Source organism: Plecotus auritus (assembly GCF_963455305.1).
Source record: "Plecotus auritus genome assembly, chromosome: 2".
Classification (NCBI taxonomy): Eukaryota; Metazoa; Chordata; class Mammalia; order Chiroptera; family Vespertilionidae; genus Plecotus; species Plecotus auritus.
In genome coordinates this window covers 113216269-113236832 of record NC_137771.1, presented here as the reverse complement: position 1 = coordinate 113236832, position 20564 = coordinate 113216269, and the positions used below count along the sequence as shown (strand labels likewise).

Sequence of the window (20564 nt, the reverse complement as noted above, 5' to 3'; positions counted from 1 at the left end):
AACAAGAAACCACATTCTTTAAGCATACAAAGCAGGAAAAATACCATGTAAGGATATTCTTTGCTCTAAGCCAATGGCAATTCAAATTCAAACTGTACATTCTCTGCACCTCTCCCAGGAGCAAGTAGTGATATTCTTCTAATCCTTTCATAGATAAGCTACTTCTTCCTAAAATAAGTCCCATGGTGCCCTTAGGTAATGGTCCATAAATCCCTGTAGGGATTGCTTGTGGACCCATATCGGGAGTTAGTACATATTTGGCGGTGGGACAGAGGTCCAATCCTGCACTGCCGGGGGTGGCCCGGAGGAGGGAACTGACTCCTGAGTGTGAAGGATCTGTTGAGGGGGTAACGTCTCTGGGACGAATCGGATAGCCCCCTGATTCAGTCCCTGGTTTGGGGCCGAGGGCTGGCCCCTCTGGAAGTTTCCCTGTTTTGGTGGTAAAGGCTTGCCCTCTATATCCGTTTTAGAGTAGCATTCCTTAGCCCAGTGAAGACCGCGCCAGCAGCCTGGGCAGGGGGTCCTATGGGGTTTTCGATCTGATGAGTTGTTAGAGGGGGGTTTCTGGAGGGTTGGCGTCTGAGGCTCCTTTGTAGGACAATCACGAGCAAAATGCCCAGGTTGTTTACAGTTATAACAGGCTCTTTGTTTTTCCGGACCGAAGTTCTTTAAAGCTGCCCCTATAGCTAGACCAAGAGAGTGGGAAGTACCAATCCCTGAACATAACTTGATATAATCAGAAAGGCTCCCACACCGGTACGGTCTTAAGGTTTCCTGACATATCGGGTTGGCATTCTCATAGGCAAGATGTTTAATAAATGTGCTCTCATTCTCGCCCTCGCCAATCAGCCGTTCCGCGGCATCAGTGAGGCGACTGATGAAATCGCTATAAGGCTCATCAGGGCCCTGTCGGACCTTGGCCAAGGAGGTTGTGGCTGAGCCCTTTGGGGGGAGTCGGCGCCAGGCCTTAAGGCCTGCGTTTTGAATTTGAGCTAATAACCCAGGGGGGAAGGCCGCCTGTGCCTCATTGGAGTCATAGGGACTCCGGCCGAGTAACTTATCTCTCGTCCAAGAGCGCGAGGTTTTGCTTTCACTATTGCGCTGGGCAGTTTTCAACAAAATCTGTTCTCCAGAGGACATATTCACCCCCCGAGAGTGTCGCTCGGGCTAGAGAGATCCAATCATTAGGAGTTAGCCAGCGATCACTCAGGCTTTCGAGTATAGCTACTGTATAAGGAGCCGTGGGCCCGTAATTAGTAACCGCCACCTTTAAATCTTTTATGTGTTTAAGGTTTAGGCGATGGTATTTCTGATTCTTGTGTTGGGGCTCGAGGTCTGGGTCCTCTGTTTCAGAGTCATTATCTGTAGGGTCTTGATCAGGATTTTGGGAGTCTGGGGGAGTATCATCTTCATCAGGGGAGTTTTCTTCCTCTTCCCCTATATCTTTTGAGGGGGGTTTAGGGCCGCGACTGCGGGTGACCGGGAAGGCAAGGAGAGGGGGTTCGTTTTTAGCCGATAGGGCCTGGGGCAGGGCTTTAGTTTTAGTTTTTCGTCTGTTGGGGGGTGATTTTGTTGAGGGAGGAGTATTCTGTTGGGTAGGACTTAGGGTGGAAAGCTCAGCCTCGAGGGCTTGAATTTCTTTAATAAGTTGGACATGCTCTCGTTTCTGCTGTAAAATTTCCTTTAAAGAAGAAACTTCTCGAGCAAGGGTTATTTTAGCTTGTCTGATGGGGTCAGATGGACGGGAGTTAAAATCTGGAAGAGGAGAAGGATGAACTAGGGAATTGGGATTATAGGGGGGGATCTATGAAGCGCCGGGGCAGTTAGGCGCCAAGGGTCATTATGATAGCGAGCCGCCTCCTCATCTAAGGTTTCTTGTTCTTCGGGGGTTAGGTGATCTGAATGATCTCTTTTAAAGGTAAGCGAGGGGTAGATATTGGGGATTTTTTCTTGTGGCTTTTCTGGTTCTTTTTTAATATTTAAAGATTTTTGGTCTTTAGGGGTCTCTGGGTGTTCTCCTGGGAGATCTATAACGACTGAAGGGCATGTTGAGGGGGGACGGGAGTTTTCCTTAAGAATCTCCTCTCCTGTTTTGATGACCTCTCTAACATCAGGGTCCTGAGAATGGATTTTTAGAATGTCATGAATTAGGTTCCAATAAGAAAAGGCAGTAACGGGAATCTTCTCAGGGCCAAAGGCCCGATAAAAATCCTGTAGGGCATCTCCTACCCATTCCCAGCGTTTTTGATTAATAGTTCCTTCTAGGGGGAACCAAGGGCAGGTATCATGAACAAACTCAAAGAACTGCCTAAGGTCTTTTCTTTTAACCCTTATTCCTCGCGCTCTGAGGGACATCTTGACACCGTCAAGGAACATTTCATGGGTACTCAAAGAATTCCCCATTATTGGTCGACTGGATGGCTCTCCGAGTGACCCCTTCCCCCACGTAAGCCTCTGGGACGTATAATCCCCGTTCCAGGTCAGCCTGAATTTTCCCGTCAACCCAGGGATTCAGGCGGAATTACTCTCTTTTCGACTCTACCCTTTACTCCCTTGCTTGCGTGAAACAGTCGGTAGGTATAATCCGCCTACACGGATCCACACAGATGGGAAGACCCCTTTTGCCCTTGTCAGGGAGTAGGAATTCCCTTTGTTGAGTCTGTGAGGTGAACGACCTTTTGTTCAAAGCAAGCTCAAGGTTTTAAGAGTAGATCTAATTGGAGAGAATTCGCGACAAGAAAGCCGGGCGACGGTACTAATTCAAGTGAATCAGAGTTCTCACAGCCGGAGATGGGTACCCTTCACTCTTCCCCAAATCGACAAGTGAGTGCTTATTAGTGGGCAGGAAGGAATCGACCAAGAGAGCCAATAATAGCAGTCGAGCAAAAAGGGGTGAAATGTTCTGAAATCTTGTTTGAAAAATCGTCTACCTACCTTACTCCAATCTGTCTCACGGCGGGTGGGACCGTGGCGATCTAGTGCTGAGTCTTCACTCGCGGGTCCTCGCAGCGACTCTGGGGGGGTGCCTGGCCAGGGCTTCTCCGGTAGACGTTCTCGTCGGGGGTCCCCAGGGTGCCCCACGTTGGGCGCCAGATGCCCCGGCCCGCGGGGCAGCAACGAGGGCATGCAGGAACCACCTAAGAGAATGAAACAAACAAGGAACGCGAAGAACGGAGGCAAGACAAGGTTCTGATCAAGCCTCGTTTTTTTATCGAGCGTTGCGGTATATAAGCACTCAGGAGGGGAGGGGTAGGATAAGGAGTTGCCATGGGATGATTGGTTGGGGACTGGGTATCTGTCCTAGCTGATTGGTTATTCTGATGTGGGAGGTTCTTCTGGCCCTTGGCGCGCGCGGGCTTTTTTGGCGCGCGGGCTTTCTTTGTTCTTGCTCAATCAGGAAGTAGGGCTGACCAGGAAGTGAGACCAAACTGCTTTTATGGCTCCCGGCATTGTGCCAGTACCAGGCAGTTTTGAGAACAGTGGCTTTGTAATACAGCTTGATATCTGGTATTGTGATCCCTCCAACTTTGTTCTTATTTCTCAGGATTGCTGCAGGTATTCGGGGTCTTTTTTTTATTTTTTTTATTCCAGATGAATTTTGGACAGTTCATTCTAGGTCTGTGAAATATGCTGTTGGTATTTTAATGGGGATTGCATTGAATCTGTAGATTGCTCTGGGTAATATGAACATTTAAAAATGTTGATTCTACCAATCCATGAACATGGATCCATTCTTCCATCTGTTTATGTCTTCCTCTATCTCTTTGTTCAATGTCCTGTAGTATTCTGAGTACAGGTCTTTTACCTCCTTAGTTAAGTTTATTTCTAGGTATCTTAATTTTTTTTTTTTTGCAGTGGTAAATGGGATTGTTTTGTAATCTATCTTTCTGTAAGTTCACTATTGGTGTATAAAAATGTCATAGATTTCTGGGCATCATTTCACAGGAATGGTGAAAGTGGGCATCTCTGTCTTGTTCCTGTTCTTAGGTAAAATGGTTTTAGTTTTTGCCCATTAAGTATGATGTTGGCTGTAGGTTTGTCATATAAAGCCTTATTATGTTGAGGTATGATCCCTCTATTCCTACTTTGCTGAAGGTTTTTATCAAGAAACGGTGTTGGATTTTTTCAAATGCCTTTTCTGCATCAATTGATATGACTATTTGAATTTTATCTCTCAACTAGAGGCTTGGTGCACGAAATTCATGTGCAGGTACAGTCCCTAGGCCTGGCCTGAATTTAGGGCCATCTTTCCCAGCTGCCCGTAGCTGACCCTGCCCCCCACTGCCACTCACCCCGGTTCCAAGTTTGCCATCAGGCAATCAGAGCCTGATGGCTGGGGGAAGGGACCAAGAGGTCGACCATTACCATCTGCTCGTGGCCCCCCCTCTGCCATGGATTTCCCTCTGTGTGGGGCGACTTGTGGGGCGGAGGCCTTGCCCTGGTGCTACCTGCATCCCCCACCACCTACCTCCAGTTTCCCATTCACTATGAGATGATCATCGCCTACTGGCCCGGGAAAGGGACCAACAGGTGGTCAGTGCACCTCATAGTGAATGGTTGAGCGGTTGTTCTGGTCATTCCACCATTAGAGTCAATTTGCATATTACCCTTTTATTATATAGGATATAGGCCCAGTGCCCAGGTGGGGGCTGGCCGGTCTGCCCTAATGGGGGCCCCTGATCATGGTGGGGGTCCCCACTGTGGGGCCGGGCTGGCCGAGGTGAGGGATCATGGGCCGTTTGCAGGCTGGCTATGCCCCAATTGGGGTTGGGGATCCCCGCTGGGGAGTGGGCCTGGACGGGGTGAGGGGCCAGGGGTGGTTTGATGGCTGGCCCCATCCCTGATTGGGGTTGGGGTCCCTACTGGGGGGCAGGGCCAGCCGTGGTGAGGGGCCACAGGTGGTTTGCAGGCTGACCATGCCCCTAATTGGGGTGGGGGTCCCCGCTGAGGGCGGGTCCTGCTGGGCAAGGGGCCGTGGTTGTTCTGCCGTTTTGGTTGCTGGGCTTTCATTGTATAGGATATTGTAGTTTTTCCTTCAGGAGCTGCACTAGAACACACTTTAATATTGCTTATTTCCTAACTAACTTTTGATTTAGAGGTAAGAAAGTAAGGCCAAGAATAACTGGAATTAAATTTACATTTTAAAATATTCCAGATGTTTTAATATGATAGGAGAAAACAGTCTGGTGTCTACATAAAGCTATTTTATTTTTTTGACTTCTGTGAGGAATGAAGTACTTTTCAGTACATTTAAACATTGTAAGCTTTAAAAATATATCTTTAGATTTCTCTGTTTCATTCCTGACAGTTTAAGTCATATTGGTTAACAAAAATAGTGCTGGTAACTCTTTAGAAGTTAAAAACGTTTTTTACATAAATGTGCTATTTAAAAATTAGAGGCTGTCTTCCAAATTGTTCCTGGGAGTTACCAAATCTCCTAGATCTGCTTTTTAGATGCATTAAATATCTCTAAAATATTATTGCATTTAGTGAAGAGGAACATGGTAAATAAAGTCTGTATGTGAGAGAAGCAGTATTTGTGTGTGTGTGTGTGTGTGTGTGTGTGTGTGTGTGTGTGTGTGTAAAACCTGCGGAGACTACTGTTAGACCTTGAGAGTGGAGTAGAAGTTTAGAATGCCATTTGATCTGCCCTTTTCTTTGATGTGCTGCTCAGTTGCCCTCTCAGTGGCATGCAGAGTGTGTGCCTGTATCTCTAGAGTGGAGCACATACAGTGAGTGAGAGTCTGAGACCCAGTTCCTGGAGGAGAAGGTGGGGTCTTTCCCCCCATAACTGTTTGTAGAGGGATTATATATGAAGTAAAGGAAGCAGTTCAAATAAAACAATTGTAGGAGGAGAGGGTGGCTTAATTTAAAAAATATATACAGTTGTTACTTTTTCAAGTGTAAGATTATGGGAGATCACAGAACCATTTAGTCTGGATGTTGTTTTTGGAGATTAACTGTCACTTATTGCATAAGCAAGTAAATATTAGTAGATGGTTGTACTGTACAGTAGGTAAGGTTAAAGAAAAATCTTTTAAATAATACAGTAACATTTGTATTACTATTTAATATAAAGTAGTTGGTATTTTTATGTCTTTCAAGTTTACACGTAGGGTTTTATCAGATGGTGTGAAATCCCTAACAGCTAAGCACTCTTCTCCATAGCCAGTCATTGAAAGGCTCTTCACCAGAACCAGCAGCACCAGGGTTACAGCTTGTGGCTTAATGAGTGGCTAGGATTTTTCAGTTTGAGGTAAAAGTTAAACTAAGAAGCCTACTTTAAATCATACATATAAACTTAAGGAATGAATACAAATGTTACTTACAGTATATCTCCTTTTTTCATAAATGGATTTAAATTCTTGTAATTGCAAAGTACAAATTTTTCTTAGTGTCAGAAAAGTCCATATTTTAATTAGTGTCAAACATATTCGGATTGTAGAAAATCCTTTTGAAAATGAGCTTTATTCAGTGTGAAGAGGTGATAGGGTAGAGGATGGGTAGAGAATGGGGTGAAATTGCTTGGAAGCATGTTAGAAAATTATAAAATACTAGAGGCCCGGTGCACAAAATTTGTGCCCGGTGTCCCTCAGCCCAGCCTGTGCCCTGCCCTCTCAGAGTCTGGGAGCCCTCGGGGGATGTCCGACTGACGACTTAGGCAGTTGGACATCCTTAGCGCTGCCGTGGAGTGGGGAGGCTCCCACCACTGCTGCTGCGCTCATCAGCGTGAGCCTGGCTCAAGGCTTCTGGTTGAGTGGCTCTCCGCCTGTGGAAGTGCACTGACCACCAGGGAGCAGCTCCTGCATTGAGCGTCTGCCCCTAGGTGGTCAGTGCGCATCATAGTGGCTGGTTGTTCCGCTGTTCAGTCGATTTGCATATTAGTCTTTTATTATATAGGATCTTTTATTTCTAGAAGTTCCTCTTTGCTCTTTTTAATATTATATATATTTTTATTTCAGAGAGAAAGGGAGAGGGAAAAAGAGATAAAAGCACCAATGATGAGGGAGAATCAGTGATTGGCTTCCTCCTGAAAGCCCCCCAATCGGGGTCAAGCCAGCAATCCAGGCATATACCTTTGACTGGAATCAAACCCAGGACCCTTCAGGCCACAGGCCAACACTCTATCCACTGAGCCAAACCAGCTAGGGTACTCTTTGCTCTTTTCTGTATCTTCTATTTATCTCATTATTTTCATGCTCTCCTTAAGTTCCTCAACATATTTATAATAGCTGTCTAAAATTCTTGTCTACTTTCAATCATTGTTTTTGTTTTTTTTAGTCTATTTGTATTTCCTGATTTTGATTCCCACTTCCCTGCTTCTTCCCAGTACTTGCTAAGTGTCTAAATTTTTTGTTCTTCTTTTAAAGAATAGCTTTACTTGGAAGACAGTTAAATTGCCAGCAGATCAACTCTCAAGACTTGAATTTAAGTTCTGTTGGTATAGACTTATGGTGGCCTTTAATCTAGGGCTATTTAGCTTTAATATCAAGGCATGACCCTTCTGGCATCTCTGTTAACTGTACTAGATATTCAAAAAGGTATCTTTACTGTGTGGGGTCAGAACTCTACTATCTCTCAATTCTTTGTTAGTGCTGGGACTTGTTTAGCCTATTTAGCTTCCTAGTAGTTTGTTCTGTTCTCAGTAATTGTTCTTTGACCAGCCACTTGAGAATCTCATTCTAAGTATGCAGTAGTCAGCTAGAGACTCAATGAGGCCCTATGCAGATGTTTGGGGCTCTTTATCTGGGCAATGCCCTTCTCTCTGATGCACTGGCCCACAAAGTCCAGCCACTGCAGCCTCCCTGGTCCCCAGTCTGTTTCTCCAACTCATTGAGACCACCATGCTTTGTTTAGAATCCCCTTCCTCGTACTATTTATGATCCAGAAAGTTTCTCCAGGCAGAAAATCAGGGACGTACTTATTAGGGCTCTCTCCCTTTGTTTCCTTTCTCTCAGTGATCAAAATTCTACATTGCCAGTTGTCCAATGTTTGCAAACAGATGTTTCATAGACTTTGTCTAGTTCTTTATTTACAGTATAATGAAGAAAGGCAGCCGGGACCCGGCTTCCCTTGTAGCCCCGGCTTCATCCAAAAGAATGTCCGGTCTAATGAGCATATTACACTTTTATTATTATAGATGTGACTTAAATGTGGGGTCAGACAATTGGTTCAGAGAAACCAGAACTAGAAGCCACTGCCCCAAATGCTGGCAAAGGGGAACTTTACTCATGTAAAATTGGACATGCCCTAAGCAGAGATATGGTATGAGTAGCTTCATGCTAGGGATTTATTAATCAAGGTTATGCTAACTAATGGCATAGTGTTTCATATTAACCATAATAAATTGTATATCCCAGCCGTTCCTGCCATTCTGTGCCTCCCAGTCTGTGGTCCAATGTGTGTTGACTCTGGCAGGACATGCACACTGAGATAGTGTGTGGTACTAGATTTGCTTTTCATATGGTTGAAGGGGTTACTTAGTTGCCTTGGTGATCAGCAGAGGTTCAGAAATATAGACACTATGACAATGGTGCCAACCATGGATATATTCCATCGTGGAAGAGGGTACTTCACATCGCTTGGTATTACTAAATTGAGGTACATGTCTGTTGTGCTTTGAATTATATGCAAAGCTGTATTGGTCTCACTTTCATCCTGAATATATTATTAAGAATTTGAGAAAGATGCCACATTGCTCTTCAGACCTTAGGGTAACTGCAGAAATAGTATAGAAGAGAGTGTTTGCTTTTTAGACCTAGTCAGAGAGGGTTTTGCCATACAGGATGAGGGCTAGATACTTCTAACTGTGAATTAAAGGTTTATATGAACTTGTCGGCTTACTGGTATACATGGTTTATTTTAGGGCCAGATGCTCATAAACAGCTTGCATGCTAATTATGAAAGATGCCCTGTGGGAGATAGTGTAGGGCAGTGGTCGGCAAACTCATTAGTCAACAGAGCGGCAAACCGTGGCTCACAAGCCGCATGTGGCTCACGAGCCACAGTTTGCCGACCACTGGTGTAGGGTAATGGATAAGGGGTTGGGGTTTTGGAATCCAGTAGTCTGAATCTAAATCCCATCTCTGCTCTGGCTGGTGTGGCCCAGAAGGTTGGAGCATGGTCCAGTACACCCAAAGGTTTGCAGGTTTAATTTTTGATCGGGGCATATACCTAGGTTTCGGGTTCAGGTATCTGGGCACAGGAGGCAACCAATCCATGTTTCTCTCTCTCTTCCTCTCCCTTCCTCTCTAAAATCAATAAAAAGCCCTCAGTAAGAAAAAACACATTCCATCTCTAACACTTATTCGCTGATTATCCTTGAAATAAGTTACTTACCCTCTCTGAGTTATAGTTTCTTTCTAATGGTGATTGCCTTCTAGAGTTGATTTGAGGGTTAAATGTGATAATTCCAGTAAACAGCTTAGTACAGAGTCTGCAAACAGAAATTGTTCAATAAATGCTGCTAACTATTGTTATTATTTTAAACAGTAAACTTCTAATTGGCATTTTTCTAAAGTGAAACCAAGAATATATGGAATTAATACTTGTGTTTTAGTTGATGATGGGGAGAAAAGTGTAGGCTGGCCAACGAATTCTGGAAAATAAGTTGACTCTCCATATCTCTGGGTTTCACATCTTTGGATTCAACCAGCTGCAGGTTGAAGGTAATATATATTTTTTTAAATATATTTTATTGATATTTCACAGAGAGGAAGGGAGAGGGATAGAGAGCTAGAAACATCGATGAGAGAGAAACATCGATCAGCTGCCTCCTGCACACCTCCCACTGAAGATGTGCCCGCAACCAAGGTACATGCCCTTGACCGGAATCGAACCCGGGACCTTTCAGTCCGCAGGCCGACGCTCTATCCACTGAGCCAAACCGGTTTCGGCTGAAGGTAATATTTTCCATCCACAGTTGGGAATCCATAAATGTGGAGGGTAACTGTATGCATTATTCTGCATCATGGAGCTTTGACTGCGTGGTGATTGGTGCTGCAATCCCCATGTTGTTCAAGGGTGAGCTGTGATTGCATCTTAAATTATTACCCTTGCCTCATTTTTCTCATACTAATCTTGTGTTGAGTCCAGTGGCTCTTACGTAAGGGTAATATTGGATACGTGATAATGTCTAGAAACATTTTGATTGTCATGAATGGTGGGAACCTCTGGCATCCAATGGGTGGAGACCAGGGAAGCTGCTAAAACATCCTACAATGCATAGAATGCCCCTCACAAGAAATAATTATCTGGCCCTGATATTAGTAGAACCGAGGTTGAGAAAATGTTCTAGTCTGATAACACAGTTCTAATTTCACTGCCCTGCTTAGAAGCTTCCAGTGCTTCCCCTATTTCCAAATGTGTTTATCCTGTTTATCCTTATTTCCCAATTTTCACTTGATATCAGTGATTTATAGCCTTTTTTCATCTCTTGGCACACATAAACTAATTACTAAAATTCTGCAGCCTACCAAAAAATATATCTTGTTGTGTTGGCTGTTGTCACATTTTTATTTGACAGTCTAAGGGAAAAGAGGTCAGTGCCTCTGATTAAATAGTCAGGTATTGAATGTTTCAAAAATTCTGCGGCACACCGGTTGAAATTGCTGCACTGTATAGGTACTGGTCTCCTCACTGTCCAGTCACAATATGCTTTCACTATCTTTTTTTTTTTTTAAATTCTAACCCAATGATATTTTTCCATTGATTTTTAGAGAGAGTGGAAGGGAGGTGGGTGAGGGGAGAGAGAGAGAGAGAGAGAGAGAGAGAGAGAGAGAGAGAGAGAGAGAGAAACATCAATGTGAAAGAGACACTTTGATTGGTTGCCTCCTGCACGAGTCCTGACCAGTGCTGAGGATCAAACCTGCAACTCAGGTACTTTCTCATGATCAGGAATCGAACCCGAGACCCTTCAGGGGGTGGGCCAATGCTCTAACCATGGAGCAACAATGACCAGGGCATAATGTCACCTTTTTAAAGTCCTGTCTGTTTTTCCAGGTCCCTCCCACTGTCAAAATCCTACTTATCGTTTCTAAGGCCTCTATCTTGCCCATTCATAAAGTGGTGTTTGATGATACCAATGTCCTTTTTTAAGTACTGGAAACTTTTAAAGGAAGATCTATTTTACAATTTTCCCTCATTAGTGTCCCTACTTCACCAATCCAAGAAACTGAATGTACAGTCATCATGTTGTACATTACATCCCTAACACTTATTTGTCTTACTAGAGGCCAAATGCACAAAATTTGTAAAAGAGTAGGCCTTCCTTCTCCCAGCTGCTGGCACCGGCTTCCCTCTGGCACCCGGGACCCAGGCTTCCCTCCGGCCACCAGCAGGCATCCGGGACTGAGCTTCCCTTGCAGCCCCAGCTACATCCGGAAAGTCGTCCAGAAGGACATCCACTCTAAGTAGCATATTGCGCTTTTATTATAGGCTAGAGGCCCGGCACATGAAATACATGCACGGGTATGGTCCCTAGGCCTGGCCTGTGATCAATCACAGAGCAGAGGGAGGCCTGTCCCACCTAGCCTGGGCTCTGCCATTCATCACCGCCCACAGGGAGGCCCTGCTTACCCTGCTGGGGCTCTGGGATCAATTGCAGAGCAGAGGGAGGCCCTTTCTACCCAGCCTGGGCTCTGCCATTCATTGCTGCCCCCAGGGAGGCCCTGCCCTTCCTACCCACCCTGCCCTCCCTACCCGCCCTGCCCTCCCTACCCACCCTGCCAGGGCTCTGTGATCAATGCTGTGCAGAGGGAGACCCTGCCCACTAGCCGGGGCTTTGTGATGGGCCCTCCCAGGGCTTGCCGTGTTCCTCCCAGCCGCAGCTTTGTTTGGAAGGACGTCCGGAAGGTCGCCCGGAAGACATCCAGTCTAATTAGCATGTTACCCTTTTATTAGTATAGACTAGAGGCCCGGTGCACAAATTCATGCACGCGTAGGGTCCTAAGGGGGGTTTAGGAGGAGCCAGGACCTGATCAGCCCTCCGGGTGGGCAGTGGGATGCCCTTGCTGTCCTGGGATCCAGATCCGTCCCACAGATGTTCCTGCCAGTTGTCAAGAGCCACCTGCCAGCCCTCCCCCCCTCCTTTTTTTTTTGACACTTCAACTGTTTATTCCATAATCAGAAATAGATCTATGTTACCACAGAGGATGAAACCCCACTGTTAATAGATTGAAAGCAGAAAAAGGTAATTTCACACAATGTCCCAGTTATCAACCCAGATGGGTGCACAGGTACAATAACACATGAAGGAGGAAAATCTAACAGGCTGAAGAGTTCAAGAAGAATGTCACCCATATGGTAACAAAATTTAAGTGCTCTAGAAACCAGCACCAGGCTGGCCACAGGCCTCACTTAGCAGGACGGCCCTAATGTGCTCCGGGTGCTGGCCTCTATGGTGGCTGGGGATCTTTCTGTGTAGTTGTCTGTGGGCCAACTGCTCTCTTCCTTCTCACTTAGGCCCAATGTGAGGGCACATGAGGGCAGAGCACTCTGTCATGGAATGCAGGGGGCTTCCCTGAGCTGACGGGCGTGGCTGGGCCCACAGGGTGAGAGGCGGTCAGAGAGGACGCTATCTCACCCAATTGTGGGGCAGGCTGGCCGGCCTTAATCTGCCTGACCCCACCCAGGAAGGGACCGAGCAGGGTGTCCGCCTCTCCATTCTCCATCCTTCCATCTGTGACACCTGTCACCCTTGCCAGGCCTTCCCCAAAGTGAGTTCAGCTCAATCCCTGAATGTAAAAGGGCATGGTGGGGGGCTCCACTCCAGTGCCCCCTAATTCCCACCTACAGGACCTGGTCTCAGGACGGTGGCCACGGCTGCAGAACATAGATCTGTTTCAAGAAAAGTTGGGAATGCAGAATTTCCTATGAGCCCCTATTCCAAAAGGTGGCAGTTTATTCACATTGTGGCAAAGACACCTTCAAGAGTAACGTAAGTGGGTAAAGTCCGGGCCAAATTGGGCCATTTCCTCATCCAATCTCTCTGAGGCATGTGAACAGAACCAAGTCTCAGCTCTTTGCAGGACACTTCTGGGTTTTTTTTAAGCCTAAAGGACAGTAGTCTGTCTCCATTCTTGTTCTTTGGGATTTTTTCATCGTCGGATAAAAGGATATGTACATTGGGGCAATCCTCTCGAGATACAATATTCCAGTTGCACCCAAGTGACGATTACAGTGCCCCTCAGAGGGAGGAAGCTGACATATGGGGAGCAGGGAATTCTGAAAACCAAAGTGATGACAGAGATGCTAAGCCTTTCCTTCACTCATCTGACACCCCTCTTCAGGCAGCCTGCAGGCCGGGCGTCTGCTGGACCTTTACCACTTGGTGTCCTGGCAGGCTGCCCTGGGCCTGGCTAGGTGGTGTGCTGGACTGCCTGAGTCCGGGGGGAGTCGCTCCCCCACCAAGCCACTCCTGGTACAGCTCCTGCACATGGGTGCTGGTCTCCGGGGCCACACCGGGATGGAAGCGTAGATGCCTTCCATCTGCCGCAGCAGTGCCCGGTCTGCATGCCCATCCTCTGCCTGGGCCTGGCCCCTGCCGCTTAGGCATCCCCGGCGCAGGCCTGGACCTCCACGAAGTGGCAGGGGAACTTGCCCCTCTACAGCTTCAGGACCACTTCTGGATGTTCCGAAAGCTGTAAACAGCCTCAAAGCATAGCAGAACCTCTCCGTCCCTTTCAAGGGTGACCTCCTGGAAGTCTTGTTCCTCAGGCTGTGGTAGGTGAACACCCCACCTCCTCATTGAACAGCTCCTTGGCCGTGATCCTGAAGATGTGCCTCAGGTGCCCGTTGGAGCTGGCACCCTCGTGAAGCCTCACCTCCTCCTCCTTCATGTCTCCAAACAGAGTGTCCATGGCAGCGTCATTTGAGGCGAGGTCACTTTGCTCCATTATCTGGACAATTTCACCTGAGGTTAACATGCAGTCAGCACCTCAGGAACTATGCAAAGTTGTGGGAACATCTTCTCGAAGAGCCTCCAGTTTCTTGTCATAACTTGGGGCCACAGTGATGTGGAAAATCTTGTCTGGGGACAGGTTCTGCCATCTGGAGAAGTAATCCTGCACCAGAGAGCCCATGATCTGCTGGGGAGACTTGGCTGTGCAGAGGTGGGGAGTGATGGGGTGACCGAGCTCGTGCTCTGCATATCCAACCCAGCTGGGGCAGGAGGAGGTCAGCATGGGTAGCTGGGGCTCTTCCTCACGGTGCTGGCAGTACCAACGCACAGATTCCTTCTGACTCTCTAGGATGCTGAAGTCTGCAGCTATCTTCATGTCAAAGACAGTGTGCCCCGAGGCTTTTGAGGAAGCCACAGGGACTTCTGGATGCATCAGTGACGCTGAGGCTGAATTTAGCAGCAAAATAAGGCAGAGACTGAGAACACATGGATGCTGCCATCACCTTTCTTATTAAGGTTCAGAACATGGAAGAAGTCCTTGGCGTTCTGCTGAGAAACTTGGACTCCTTCCTCTGCGGTCACACAACTGTCACACGCCAGGCAATCACTCAGAAATATCTTGGCATTGGCCAGCTTATGGAATTCTCCCTCCTTTCCGTTCTCCTGAGCCAGACTCTGGACGTTGACTGCGGCATTCTCTTGGTCATCTGTTTTTGTTTTTTTACTACATTCCTTCTGTGTGCAGTGATCACACTTCATGTGGAGTGGGGCAGGTGGGGGCCGGCTCGAGTGACCTGGAGGAAGCACGGGGAGAACAGTCACTGCTGGTCACCCTTGGTGCTGTTGGCAGTATCCTTTCTTCCTTGTGGAGCATCCAGGGAGGGGAAGTGGCCTCAGTGCCCGAGGCCGAGTTCCAGGAGGCCAGCAGTGCTGTCGGGATTGTGCCGGTGGCGCTGGTTCATTGATGCCTGGCCTGTCCTCTGGAGATTGAACCTGCTGGACTACTAAGGGAGCCAGTCCCCAGTTCTGTCCCGCCTCTGCCACTGATCGATTGGAGCCTAAGGGCTGGGGGGAGGGACCAAGAGGTCTGCTTTCCACCCACTCCCCAGTTCCCAGTCCCCGCTGTGCCACTTACCCTGGTTCCCCCATTAGCCATCCCCTGATCAATCGGAGCCTGAGGGCCGGGGAGATGGATCTCATGGTGACCGGTCATTTGGCCATCACAGTCGTCATGGACACTGGCTTTTATATATACATAGATAACTGGAAGTTTATACCTTTAGACCACTTTTTCTAATTCTCCCTCCCCCATCATTTATCTCTGGAAACAAGTCTGATCTATTTTTATATATATATTTTTTTAGATTTCTCATATACATGAGATCATTGCAGTATTTAAGTATTTATCTTTCTCTATCTGACTTATTTCACTTAGCAAAATGCCTTAGAAGTCCATCTGTTACTTGACTGGGTGTGGGCCCGGGACTGGTCTCCCTAGGGTCTGTGTGTGGGTTCTTGACTTCGTGTAGGAAAGATTTCACAATAGGAATCCAGGTGATTTTAAGAGTATGTTTATTAATGCTTGGGGACAGTGAAACAAAGGAAGGGCTTAAGGTAGGAGAAGCAACAGGAGAAACTCAGGGAAAAGGGGACATTGGAGACAGGCTCAGGGTTTAGCCCAGGTCAAGCTGCCACTGCTCTCCTGGTTGCACATGTCTTGGGGTCCCTTAGAGTTTAGGAGAAAAACATCAATGATACAAGGCATGGGCATGCTCTTGTGAGAGCATGCTGTAGATAGAGTGTGTGTATTACTGAGGACAGTGAAATGAAAGAAGGGCTTAGAATAGAAGAAGAAACAGGAGAAAGCCAAGGCAAGACCGCTTTGGCTTTCTGAGAAATTAAAGTCACAGTGTCAGAAGTGAGCTGACTAGGAAGTTAGAGAGAGAAGGGGGCCTTGGAGACACATGCAGCTCGCGAGCTGCGGTTTGCCGCTCTGTTGACTAATGAGTTTGCCAACCATTGGAATAGGGGCTTAATTACAAGGAACAACAACAGCCTGTAATTATTGGAATCGAGAGTCTAGATCAGTGGTCGGCAAACTCATTAGTCAACAGAGCCGCAGTTTGCCGACCACTGGCCCAGATGAACTGCTGCTTTCCATTGCTTCCCTGGTTGCAAGTCTTAGGAGGTCCCTTAGAGTTTAGAAGATGCATGAGTGTGGAGCAGAAAGTGAGGGAAGGGAAAGGTGTGGGCCTGCTCCCAGGAGGAAGAGCATAAGAGCAAGTTGTGGATCTTTAGTCTTGAAACTTTTTATCTTTCCTTGGCTGGTGGAATCCTAGGAGAGATATCAAGGGAGGGTCTTAACATAATATTCATTAGCTTCTCAAAAGTGTCCTTTAATATACTTATTCATCAAAATATGTGTATAGAGGGACCAGGTTATTTTCTGGTTAGAGAACATTACTGAAGAGGGACTGGGACTGAGACCAGTCTGCCCCATGATGGTTTGGAATGTGTAAACCATTTGATCCTGCCTCCTTGGTTAGGGAAGATAAACCTTGTGATTTATTAGCTGGCTGTAAATTGCTCAAATTGTTTGGCCTTGTCTAATTATTTTGTCTCAGTTTCTCTTATTCCACTTTTCAAGGAATTTCCCTAGCTTTTTAATACCCTGCCTCACGTCCATGTTGTCACAAATGGTAGGATTTCCTTATTGTTTAAATGGCTGAATAATATTCCATTGTATGTATACCATGGTTTCTTTATCCATTCATCCATCTATAGACACTTAGGTTGTTTCCATGTCTCAGCTATTGTAAGTAATGTTGCTACGAACATGGAGCAGTTATCTATCTTTTTGAGTTAGTGTTTTTGTTTCCTTTGGATACATTCCTAGAAGTGGAATTGCTGCATCATGTGGTAATTATATTTTTAAATTTGAGGAGCCTCCATACTGTTTTTTATAGTGGCTGCACCAACTTACATTCCCACCAGCAGTACATGAGGGTTCCCTTTTCTCCACATCCTTGCCAACAACTTGTTCTTTGTTGATTTATTGTTGATAGCCATTCTGATAGGTGTGAGGTAATATCTCATTGTGGTTTTAATTTGCATTTTCCTGAGCACTAGAGATGTTGAACTTTGTTTTATCTTCCTATTGGCTATTCTATGTCTTTGAAGAAATGTCAATTCAAGTCCTTAGCTCATGATTAAATTGGCTTGTTTTGTGTGTTGGGTTTTTTTTTTTTTTCTTTCTTGCTATTGAGTTGTATGAGTTTCTTATATTCTATAGATATTAACCCTTATCAGATGTGTGGTTTGAAAATATTTTTCTCATTCCATAGATTTTATTTTCACTTTGATGGTTTCTTTTTAAAAAAAAATACATATTTTTTATTTATTTTCTTGATTTCAGAGAGGGAGGGAGGGAGGGAGGGATGGAGGGAGGGAGATGGGAGATAGAGATAGAGATAGAGAGAGAGATAGAGACATCAATGATGGCAATCATTGATCAGCTGCTTCCTGCACAACCACTTTGGGGATGGAGCCTGAAACCCAGGCATGTGCCCTGACTGGGAATTAAACAGTGGCCTCCTGGTTCAACCAATGAGCCACACTGGTTGGGCTGATGGTTTCTTCTACTATTTAAAAGCGTTTTAGTTTGATGTCACCCCACTTGTTTATTTTTGACTTTGTTGCTTATCCAAGCAGTCATTGCCAAGATCCATGTTGAAGAGCTTTATTCCTATGTTTTTTCTAGGAGTTTCATGGTTTTAGGTCTTACATTTAAGCCTTTAACCCATTTGAGTTAATTTTTGTGAGTGGTGTAAGACATGGTTCTAGTTTCATTCTTTCACATGTGAATATCTAATTATCTCAGCACCATTTATTGAAAAGACTATCATCTCTCCATTGCTATTCTTGGCTCTCTTGTCAAGTATTAGTAACCACATATGCATAGGTTTATTTTTGGGCTCTTTATTTCATTTCATTGGTGTATTTGTCTATTATTATGCCAGTGCTGTACTGTTTTGTTGACTAGCTCTGGAAGTTCGTTTGCCTGTAGGCCCCACAGAGGGGTAGTCAGGTAACCCATGGCTCACCCTGGTTGCAGCTGACAAGACAAGTGGGCACCTATGTCTGTCGGGGTGCCATTCAGCAAAGAGAAGCCATTTTATTTTATTTATTTTTTTAGCAGTTAATTGATTTTTAGAGAGAGAGGAAGGGAGAAGATAGAAACATCAATGTGAGCTATACATCGATTAGCTGCTTCCTGCATGCCCCCCACTGGGGATTGAGCCTGCAACCCCGGCATGTACCCTGATCGGGAATTGAACCAACAACCTTTCAGTGCACAGGTTGAAGCCCAACTAACTGAACCACACTGGCCAGGGCAAAGAAAAGCCATTTTAGATATCTGGAGCCAGAATTACAGGCTTACATAATTACTTGAAAGGCTTTAGCCTGAGGCTCATCATTGACTCTTAGAACAGTACAGATTGCTGACCAAATTAGGAGGTTACTACCTTAATCCTAATTAGGGATTCAGTAGCCCTCCAGTAGAACTGGTATGTTATGAATTTTATATAAATGTAATTCAGGGATCAGGAAGCTGGTGACTAGACTCCAAAAAGCAGAATCTAGCTATTGCCTCTGCAATGTGTCTGTCTTTCTCCCTCTGTGTCTGTCTGCCTCCCTCTTTTCATCTCCTCCCTCACTTTCCCTCTTTCTCCCTCCCTCTTTCTCTTCCTCCCTCCATCCCTCAGTTCCTCTCTTCTTTTCTATACAAAATAGAAGACTGGAACACTAATCGAGAATGACCCCATATCTTCTGAACATGCTTACCAATAGAAATGGCCAAAAGTAGTGGGGAGAGGACAGTCTTGTCTTCCAAAATCATACAACTTCTCCTCAAAGAAGGGGCTAGTTTTCATCTAGAAGCTTAACTCTGAAGGAGTTGGGGAATATAGCTTTAATATCTGTATTTTTCCATGACTTTCTTTCTTCAGTATTGTTCTTCTCGAAGCTTTACAATTCACTCAGTAATTTTAAAATGTTATGTTTTTGATAGTAGGGAAACAGTTATGGGCTCAGCATTACATGAAAAACATACTCTACTTATTAACATGGGGTCTGTTTATAAAGTTTTAAGATTCTTGAATGCTTTCGCAAGTTTCAGAAGAAAACTATTGAAGATAGTTATGAGGAAAATGAGATAAAACTACAAAATAGAGGCTGCCAAGTAATAGGAATTTATCTCTCCTCATCATCCCCACCCCCCCCCCCTTTTTTTTAGGTCAGAGGATCTTCACTTATGTGGGGGACTGGATAGTGTAGCTTATCTCTAATTACAATTTTATAGTATTTGTTTGACTTTCAGCTACTTAGACTTTTCTTACTTTCTAGTGCTTTCATCTTATACAGCACTATTAATTTTCAGTAAATATTTGACTAGCTTCAGTCACTTTTCTGAGATGAAACAACTGGGGTTTACTCAAGGCTTCTGGAATTTGAGAAGGTCAGAGATAAGAAGAAATTCTGGCTTATTTAGTAAGGAATGATTTAATTGAACTTCATTTCTTAAGTATTCATGAGAGAAAAAGTACAAAAGAAAATTTTATGGATCACCATAACTATACTTCATAATTATAGATTTATTTCTAACTAGAGGCCCGGTGCATGAAAATTCGTGCACGGGGGAGGGGGGGGTCCCTCAGCCTGGCCTGCCCCCCCCTCACAGTCCGGGAGCCCTCATGGGATGTCCTACTGATGGCTTAGGCCCGCTCCCTGTCTGGCCTCCCTCTGCAGGAGGCGACCAGCTGATCAGGTATATAGATACTTTCTGGAGGCAGCACGGACTCCTTCCTTATTTCTTTCCTCTGTGGTTGGAGAACAGGGGACTAAAAGGAGGACACAGAACTGTGGCCGGGCCTGGGGCTTTTGTAGGCAGCGTAAAGAGGGAGAGGGCTGGGGAAAGTCTAGACACATTTCCTTCGATTATCCTCCCTTCCTCTGGGCCCTTCCCTCCGTTTTTTCCTTCTCATGGTGGATGCTTGGACCTTGGACCCACTGCAGCCGGTGTTCAGCCCCCTCACTTCTCAGCTCAACGTACAGCCACCTCGCATTCCAAGTGGGGCTGTTTTCAAGTGACTAAAGCGCTCGGAATTCACAGCTCCCGGCCTCTCCCCTCTCGGTTTCCTCCTTGGGTTGGTTGCAAAGTTCACCGGCCAAGACATCAAAGCAGCTCTGCACTGGGGAGGGGCGGGGCACATGCAGGCAGTGCCATGTCCCAGGTCAGGGACACAGGCAGACAGCGTCATGTCCCTGGCCAGGGATGCAGGCAGGCAGCTTCACCTCAGTGCTGGCCAGGACATTAGTTAGCACTGGGCAGGCCTGGGCGTGCCTCCGCTGGGGGCGGAAGTCCCCGCCCCCGCCCCCGCCCCCGCCCCCCAGCTCCTGTGCGTGCACAACCCGGACTGGTCGACTGGTCGTGACTCTGCCACCAGTAAGGGACAAAATAGCATATTACCTCTTTATTATATAGGATGTTTTTTATTTGAAAGCTTTCTTTTTGTGTAATCCTTTCTTGACTTTTATAGTTTCTTTGCTTATAGCAGAGAAACTATAAATAAACTTGTGACTGAAACTTCTGCTGAGCAAATCT

General features: G+C 45.9%; 1 protein-coding gene and 1 pseudogene across 6 annotated transcripts in view; one reads left to right on the top strand and one right to left on the bottom strand.

Annotated features, from left to right (window-relative positions):
* The window catches only part of PLOD2 (procollagen-lysine,2-oxoglutarate 5-dioxygenase 2), a 294498-nt gene that overhangs the window by 19089 nt on the left and 254845 nt on the right, over positions 1-20564 (top strand). The window lies entirely within an intron of this gene.
* On the bottom strand, positions 13359-14659 carry LOC308240688 (nuclear prelamin A recognition factor-like; annotated as a pseudogene). Its single transcript has one exon. The product of its transcript is annotated as a nuclear prelamin A recognition factor-like (transcript).